This window comes from Rutidosis leptorrhynchoides, chromosome 6 (assembly GCF_046630445.1).
Source record: "Rutidosis leptorrhynchoides isolate AG116_Rl617_1_P2 chromosome 6, CSIRO_AGI_Rlap_v1, whole genome shotgun sequence".
NCBI classification, from domain to species: domain Eukaryota; kingdom Viridiplantae; phylum Streptophyta; class Magnoliopsida; order Asterales; family Asteraceae; genus Rutidosis; species Rutidosis leptorrhynchoides.
In genome coordinates this window covers 410,699,938-410,709,333 of record NC_092338.1, presented here as the reverse complement: position 1 = coordinate 410,709,333, position 9,396 = coordinate 410,699,938, and the positions used below count along the sequence as shown (strand labels likewise).

At 32.2% G+C, this 9,396-nt stretch overlaps 1 long non-coding RNA gene across 10 annotated transcripts in view; it reads left to right on the top strand.

Moving 5' to 3' along the window:
* The first annotated feature begins 897 nt into the window (after positions 1–897).
* LOC139851938 (uncharacterized) overlaps positions 898–9,396 on the top strand; it is a 74,288-nt gene continuing 65,789 nt past the window's right edge. The window contains exons 1-7 of one of the 10 annotated variants that reach the window (XR_011760823.1): positions 898–1,142; positions 2,737–3,002; positions 3,344–3,428; positions 3,525–4,218; positions 4,321–4,391; positions 4,870–4,986; positions 6,089–7,114. This is a non-coding gene — a long non-coding RNA (uncharacterized lncRNA). Of the gene's footprint in view, positions 1,143–1,848; positions 1,950–2,537; positions 2,598–2,677; positions 3,003–3,339; positions 4,219–4,320; positions 4,392–4,869; positions 4,987–5,670; positions 5,798–6,088; positions 7,115–9,396 lie in introns of those variants that run through there. The other 9 variants (XR_011760824.1, XR_011760817.1, XR_011760821.1 and 6 more) reach the window with 9 other exon arrangements.

Genomic DNA, 9,396 nt, shown 5'->3' with positions numbered 1-9,396 from the left:
AAATGATATTGAACGGGCCTTCGGAGTGCTTCAAGGTCGTTGGTCAATAATTAAAAACCCTTCCCGACAATTCTATGTTGAAAGAATCCGAAGAATTATGCACACTTGTGTTATATTACACAACACGATCACCGAGGACAACAGAAGGGCAATGTGTGACCTTGAAGAAAACTATATGCCCGCTCGTCGTACAAGAAGATCAATTGAAGAAAGGGTTCAAGCGCACATTCGGGTTAATAAAGAGTTGCGAGATTCCACCATTCATCATCTTCTACGACAAAAGCTCATCGAACACATTTGGAATCTTCCTGCAAATTTCCGTGTTCGACACGTACCACAAGTTGGGCCTTCCGATACAACCGCCAATGATGACCAAGACGAAGATGAGGACAACGATGATGACTAGTTTAATAGTTTTTTTTTTATGTTTAAGTTTATGTAATTTTTAATTTATGTTCAAGTTTATGTCGTTTTCCTTTTGGAAAAAAAAATGTAACCGTATTAACCTTTGTTGTTTAATAAATGTGATGTTCAAAAACAATTTTTTATTTGTTATATAATAATAATAATAATAATAATAATAATAATAATAATCTCTCGCGCTCTCTCTCTCTCTCTATATATATATATATATATATATATATATATATATATATATATATATATATTATATATTTATATTATATATATTAAAGTAAACACACAATAGAGTGAAAAATCCCCTTAAAAATAAATCATAACCATCCAATATTTTAACCACCTCTGATCCTAGTCATCCATTTTAAATTAAGCCCTTAATCACGTGATTTACCCGGATTAGTATCTAAACAGACAAAAATAGCCCTCAACAAAAACATACGGGCGGGGTTTAGAATCAATTTTAGGGGTTCTATTAATCTCATTCTCATTCGTTCAACATCCCAAAATTCTCTCATCCATAAAAATCAATTCATTCGCTTCAATCATCTGAAAAACCCTAATCTACTCTCAAAATTCAGATCCATAACGTGGACCTAACGCTGCAGATGAAGTCTGATTTCGATCCAAACTAAACAACAATATTAATCGGATGTTGTTGTCGTAGATTAGGGTTCATGTTATTATATGAAGGTGTTGATACTGTCATCGTCTCTCCAGAGCAGGTAACGAATTAAGTGATTTTAATTTTTCAAGAGTAAATTCGTGTGATGTCATTTTGATTTTGGATTAATATGCATATTTTTCATCTGTATGCGCTTAATATGAATTAAGTGATTTTTGATTAGTAACGATGCTCTATTTGTTTGTCAATGCATATACTGAACACAACTTTGCACAACAAGTGTTCGTTAAAATGCTTGAATGAATATATAATGTTTCAAGTATGTCTGGACTAATATTGTATCATACTTGAATACTAAAGTGTAATGATTATCATGTTCAGTTCAACATTTCATTCCACACTAAGTTTAAGGACTAAACTGTTAATTTTATGGTCACACTAAGTTTATCAACATTGGTTTATTAGTTCTGTGATCTAATTAGTTATATCAATTGTTTGGTAAACCCCAATAGGTGGATCAAATTTAGGTTGACTTATCTTTGATTTTAGGCAACATATCTTTTTTATCGATATTTCAAGGAAGATTAGTTTGCAGGTTTCAACTATAGTTTGTAGGTATATAAATCATGTGTGATGACCATTTGGTGGATGTGTGAATAATTTTTTTTTTTTATCAGTATGTAAGAAACATTAGTTTGCAGGTTTTAATTAGTTTGTAGTTACTTGTAGGAAATATACGTATATCGTAGTAGTAAATATATGTATATCGTAGTCTGTATATTTTTGATTGATTTTCTATTATTCAGGTAAAAAAAACACCGTCAAGTGTTAAAAAATACTCCTTAAATATTAGTAACACTTGGATTCGGTACTGGATTCGGATACTATGGGTTTCAAATACTATTCTGTATGTAAATGGTTTCATTTATTTGTTTTAGTTTTTTTTTTTATTCTGATTATTATAGTTAAGCTTACTTTCTATTGGTTACTTCTTGAAGTTTGATACTTTTTAATTTAGGTGGTCATGAAAATTTGAAGATCACAAATATTAAATTTAATAACTAGGAATGAATATGGATTGATGTTGATGTTGTCAGGATTATTTCAAAAACGGAGATCGGTTTATCGCAAAAAAGTTTAATAGAATTGCCGATGAGTGCTGATGTTGTAGGTGGGTCAAGTGTTAGTTGACTAGGTGATATATTAGTCATTTGTTCTTCCTTGTGGTTTTGTATCTTTTTAGTTAGATTTTCGTTGTGTTGGTTTTGGTAGTATTGAAACATGTATGAAGTGTAACAGGAAAAAATATTGATCTTGGCCCATGATTCTTGGGTCATATATATTGGAGATGAAACTGCTGCAAAATTTTGTTGACTTTTTTAAATTAAAATGGATAGTTGAAGATTAGAAATGATGGGGGCAGGGGGTGATCAGATCATTGTTTGATGAGTTAGTTTGAAATAGTGTCTTATGTCGGTTAAAATGGTCTAATTGTAGTGCAGCTTTGAGGTTGGCTACTACAAGAGTCCGCATTGATAATTAGAGTCAAAGGGAGGTATAACCACAAAATTTTGACGTCATTTAGTCAAACTGTAATATTATGTGGTGGAACTTTCCTTGGACATTTCTTTGTAGGTTATGTATGCCTACTATATACAATACAAATGAAATCAACGATTGAGATATATTTGCAGGGGAATAAAATAAGAGCATCGATCGACAAACAAGGGATGACCTATATTGAAGACGCTTCAAAGAAGGTGAACAATTTGAGCTATCAAATTTTTGTGTAGGCCCACAAGATTACCCGGTCCGTTTGATTGAACACGATTTTAAGATCCACATATACGTATACCTAAGGTACGTAAAAGTGATGCTTTCCAGACCCAGAGAGATGTTTATAGGGTTGTCAACTATGAGGAAGTCCAATAATGAAGTTTATCGTCTAATGATATATTTGGTAAGACATGTTTATACCTTTTGGTCCATGCTATCTTGAATTTTTTACTCTATATCTTTATATGATAAGTATGAGTCAATCTCTTTCAATAATAGATTCTGAACAAGTCTAATAATTTTTAATGTTCAATCTAAACTCTTGTGGGTAATCTATGAGCATATATATTAATCTTAGTATCTTATACATCTTTGTTAGATATTGTTGAAAAGTTGGTTGAGATGAAACTGTTGTGTGTAATCTGTAACAAGGGTGTAGACACTTAATTTATTGAGCATATATAATTTATTATTTGTATCATACATATTATTTTTAAGAGCATGTGACATCTAATTTGCAGGTAGATGGATGTGCTCTAATGGACTCATACGCATTACGACAACAACTTCTGGCTATGAAAGGAACCTACTCTTCTTTGAACATCCAAAAGTATGTCAAATCTTTTATTGTCTTTAATGTTTGATAATTATAAATGACCTACATTTTCTTAATTTTGATATTTATTTGAAATGTATTGTGGGATAGATATGATATTATTATGGGTGAAGCACCATAAGTGAAATAGGTTGCAGAGGATGTATACAAGAATTTGATGTTAGTATTTGGATTTGACATTGTGATTGTAATAGATATGATAAAGAAGATGATCGTCAATGCTAAAGTATATGAAATAGGATGATGAATCGTCTTATTAAAGATGAATTTTAATGGTTGAGGTATTCAATTTCAGTAAGATAGTAATAAAATAAAAGAATTTTTCAACCTGAAAATTCGTTTTATGCATTAATCGAAGGGTGATAGCGTATTTAGTCATATGTGGCAGCAGACAAAACATAGAAGACGGAAGGTTTAAGTTTTTTGAAAGCGCTAATGTCTTGACTACAATCGGTAAGTATTTACGAAATTGCATAATGTATTTTTCATCTTTTGAATCATAAATTTGTGAATGTTATTGGGTTTTGATGTACGGATTTCTGAAGTGAATTGCATCGGTGCTTTTATGAAGTGTACAACGGTAATTTCTCTTCATTACAAGTTACTTTTGAATATGAACTGATGACTGAACTGATCTTAGGGGTGTTTGGATTAGTGTTTTGGAATTGTAATTAACAGCGGTAAGTGCTCTTCATTACAAGTTACTTTTGACGTGAACCTACAGGTGTACTCCACTACGATAGATTTAGCACTTCGGGGTCTGGTAGATGCCTCCCCTGTTCAGGTTAGACATCTTAAGAATTCGATTATTAAGTTCTACACCGTATGTCATGAAGAGTTATCGAATAAGTTGTATTAGTTTTGGCTTTGTTTTTGTCTTATGAAGGCCAATGCCGAATTTAGGATGGTACCGACTTCTAATGGCGCAGCTGACTTACAGACAAACACAAATATGAGGCAAGTTTCTGAATAACATATATTTAATTAATGACATATGTTCACTATTAACACATTTTAACCTAAAATCCACTAATTTCACATAGGTTGACTATCATTTGACATTTGTTGACTATTAAACTGGTGATGTTTGTAGCTTAAACTTTTGAGCAGTTTACAAGTCAAACTATGTCAAAAAAGTCATTATAGGTCTTACGAGTCAAATTGGGTCAATCCAAATTAAACTTGAAATCAAACCAACTCAATTTGGCTTAAACTATATTAGAAGTCAAACAGGGTCAAAAAATTTATACTATTAAACTTTTGATGTGCATCAAACATTGCACTATACATTTACACTATAGCACATGCTCTTAAAAAAGTGTCAAACAATTGGTAGATCAATTGTTACTGCTACTGCTACTGCTACAATACATTACACTATAAAGCACATGCTCTTTCAAAAATATTAATGAGTTTTTCGGTGATGAATCTATAGGTGGATACGGGTCTTAGCATGCTCTCACATTGATATTGATGCTATTTCATACAATGGAAAATAATATGGTGTAATCGGTGTATTTGCAAAAAGTGAAGCCATATATGTGCTAAAGAGGTAGTACCACTACATATGTTTACAGTTTTACGCAAATATGTTAAGGTAATTTGAAAACTACATAACTATATGCAAAGTGACTGTAAATAAAAGTAGCATGTATTAACTACGGGTCCAAAGGTACTTGATTTGTTAATAATATAAACTGCTGATTGATAACATGTATATAATTATTTATTAGTGTGTGTATAATAGCAACTTAGCAGATTAAAGGTATTATAATATAAAGGGCTAAACGGGTTGGGTAATGGGTCAACATGTTTGAGCCGCTTCATGTGCAGTTATAACCTTAGCTTAACCTTTTTAATCCATGAGAGTTTGAAATATCACCCAGTTTTGTCCACTTAAATATAAACGGGGTAAAACGGAAGCTTCTGATCATGGTAGATTAAATTCTCGTCAAATCATGTCATTGAAGGAGCTTAAGTAAGACCTTTGAAATATTCCTCGTGTCTCATTGTATTATCCCTTGTAGGATAAAATAACCTTACATCGATGATCTTATTTTGAAACAACAAAAGTCTTTTTTCGGCATAAATTTGATCCAGTTTAACAAATATCGGTCTACATAGAGGATAAGTAACCTTCTTCCTATGCTTCTCTGTTCTATTTGTCTGTATATTTTTGGGTCTCTATTCGCTTTAACCTTTTCCTTACGAAATAAGTATACCTTTCTTTTTACAGGTTTTAATTTATCCGATAACCTATCAAATTCAGAGGTTTACATAAAGTTTGCAAACGGGTCAGTTGGTAAAACGGGCCAATAGTCGTCTGTGAGTGATTCCAATGTTTACCCTGTCTTAAATCCCATTCTTATTGTTATTATTATATATACTAAATACTAATACTTATAAAGTTATGTCACCGTATTTCGTATATATATAACAAAGTTAGAGGATCAATTTACTTCTGAACACAACACCGAGTGCCCTTGGATCGTTGGACTCTCAAAGTAAACTCCATGTCTTGGTATGAAGTTTTTAATTATTTTAGCCCTTGATGGGATGTATTCATGTATATGTATGTATTTGTGTGTATTATGTATCTATATGTGTTTATACTTATTTGTATGTTTGGCTCATTGTATCCCCTTCTTGTGTAGTTGTATTTAAGCTCTAGGTGGGGATGAACATACATATAAAAGAATAATGAAATTGAAGGAGGGGATGAACGTAAGAAAAGAGGTCTGACTTAGCAGGTGGAATGATGTGTTTGGTGCCATCTAAAAAAGCTAGCTGTCTGATGAAGATCTTCAACTACAATTGTGTTTATTCCCTCAGAAAGCCCCTCGAATCAGAGAATGAGGGTATTTTGTGGCTGGAATCAGAGAATGAAGATTGAAAAGGTTAGAGAGAATAATAAAAAATAATTTTTGTACTTTGCAAATAAAAATCCACTTGGGTTGGGTGGGTGGTTTGGGTGTTTTATAATTTAGACCTTTTATGGGCAACCTTGCTTGGTGATATGCAGTTATGAAACCTGGAATTGGCGGATGTACATATTGGGACATGATTTGGGTTTTGGAGTTATAAGGGGAGATTGAGTAGGTTTTTTGATTGTTTTATCATAATTTAATTGTCAAGACAATTTGGTCTTTTTAAAAGTCAACGCTGTTAGTCTTCACAGGTTAAACTTGAGTCAAATGTGTCAATTTTATGATAACAATCACATAGGTTTGGAGATTTTGGTGAGAGTGCATGGTAATGGTGGTACTACTCTCTTATTCAAAGGAGTGATAAGGTTGGATAAATGTTAACTTTTGTTCCTTTGAAGATTTTGGTCCTTTTTTTTTTCAGGTATGATAGGTATGTTTATGGTAAAATTGTTCTTTGGTTTTATCGTAGAAGAGGGCCCTTCATATTTAAAGTACAGATGATGATCCATTTTCATAACCTAGACTGCCATATTTTCAATTTGAGCTTCTACCCATATCAGAGGTTGCTCCAATCTTTGTACTCTTGTGCTTATGTGTCTGAGTCAGTCCATAGTTATTTGTTACTATTCTATTGGTTCTACTTGATTAAAATGTTTCTGTTGGTGTGTTGCTGTGTTATGGAGCCTTTCCTGTTCATGTGATATTCTTATCAGAGGTGCATAAACTGTTTTTGGGTTAGATTTATTAATTATACTGTTACTGGTGTTATATTGGGTGATAAATACCACTATAATATTGATTATTAATTATGGTGTGTTGCGGTCTTATGGAGCCTTTACTGAATCTTTTTTTTTTGTGCTTTTTAAGACATTATTGATTATTCAACATCTGGAAAACCACCTTATTATTGTAACAAGTAGAATGTTTTAATAGTTTAGAGGAGCTAACACGCCATGTGTTACATCATATTTGAGCAGTCGAGTGGGTGTAATTACCAGCCCTTTCAGGTAACGGCGTCTTTAATTCATCTATCTATATGCTATATTATTTCCCTTTCAGTTTTACTTGATACATGTGCCTGGTACAATTCGATTCTTCTTGAAATTATGCTCGACAAACCGATGGGTTTCAGTCATGCAGGGCATAGTAAATGGTTTCAAAAGAAAAGCGATTGCATAAGAAAAATGGGGAAGAATGACATGATAACTCAAAAGTTTCTTCCTCTGTATTCTTTCTCCAACTGCCTCATTCTTTTTTAGTCTTGGTCACCTTCTTTAGAAATTTGTTAATAGACAGTGGTTCATCATCATCATGCTCTTATGTAATGGGTAAAGTTGTTATTATTTTTTTTTTTTTTAGTTTCTTTTTAATTTTTTTTAAAAAGCCATTGGTAATGGGCCAGAATTAATGGGTCAGTGTAATGGGTAAAGTTGTTATAAAGTTTCTTTTAAAGGCATTGGTAATGGGTCCGAATAAATGAGTCAGTGTAATGGGTAAAGCTGTTATAAAGTTTTTTTTTAAAGGCGTTGGTAATGGGTCAGATTTAATGGGTCAGTGTAATGGGTCAATGTGTTATAAAGTTTATAATTTTTTTTAAGGCATTGGTAATGGGTCAGAATTAATGGGTCAGTGTAATGGGTAAAGTTGTCAACAAGCTTGCAATTCAGCAATGACATGGTACTTGAACAAATAAAAAACATAATCATTACTCCCTAAATTGAGTATTCTTATTGAATTTTATGTTGGATATCTCCCTGTCATTACTCATTGTTTCTAACGCCACATGCCAGGATATAGGAGTATCGTTAGTACAAGTATTATAGACAATTTAATAAAAAAAACACTATGTTAAAAGCAATAACTGATATGAATCACTATGAATCACTGATATGTATTCTTCATATCTCAGCTACACATTTTAATATTTATCTTTATCAACCAACAATGTAGGCGTTGGATGCTCTACTGATCCTGTATTTATTGCATCGTCATCCGGTGTTTCATGTATTCAAGTGTTAAATTTGGACAAGTCCAACTGTAAATGCTGAAATGCTGAAATGCTGAAATGCTCTACTATTCAACATATAATTATTCTGACAATTCAACACAGATTAATCCCTAAAAAAATTCGGCGAATTCGCGGGTCTTCAACTAACATGTCAAAGGAAATTATCACTACTGAAACAATACTCATGCTACAATACTCAATAAACGTGGTCTGATTGTGCAACATTATCACTACTAACACGCAATACTCGTGCTACAATAAACATGGTCAGATTGTGCAACCACACGAGGCAAACGCCTCAAACAAACTTTTCTATTTGTTTTTATGTTGCATTTCGATAACTACATTTGCTTCTAGATTTTTTTTTATAATAAATATGTTTTTGGTTTTCATTATCAATGTTTTTTATATGTCTACAATAACTGTGTAAGTATTTTATATTATGTTCAACTTTTAAAGTTTTTTACAGACATATATGGTTGGTTTTTAAATTTAAGTACATACATTGGATACAGAACAACTAACATAACTACTTACACTAAATACAATAATCATAAACATTATTTCTTTACAAACACTCACATACCCCCGCGAATTCGCGGGGTCCTCCACTAATAATAATAATAATAATAATAATAATAATAATAATAATTTGAGAAAGTATGTCATGGTTGGCAATGGTGTGTTATGAGAGTGTTATGAGGGGAAATGCCCATGACGACGTCATGGTTGAGATTGGTCTTAGCCATAGTTTTTTTTTTTTTTTTTTTTTTTTTTTTTTTTTTTTTTTTTGACTTGGAACCGTCTTCTATTAATCACTTTTCTTTTATCTTAACACTCTTTAAAGTTTTTTTGTAGCTTCCTCGAAAAATCTAGAACACTTGCCTTCTAAAGAGACACCGGAATCGACACTTTGAAAATTCACCGTTGAAGAAGAAGGTTAGTCCTTGGTACCCACATTGTGCCGTAAAACAACATCTAAAATTCCATCATCGTCAGCTACTCTGGTTGATGACGATCAAAACCA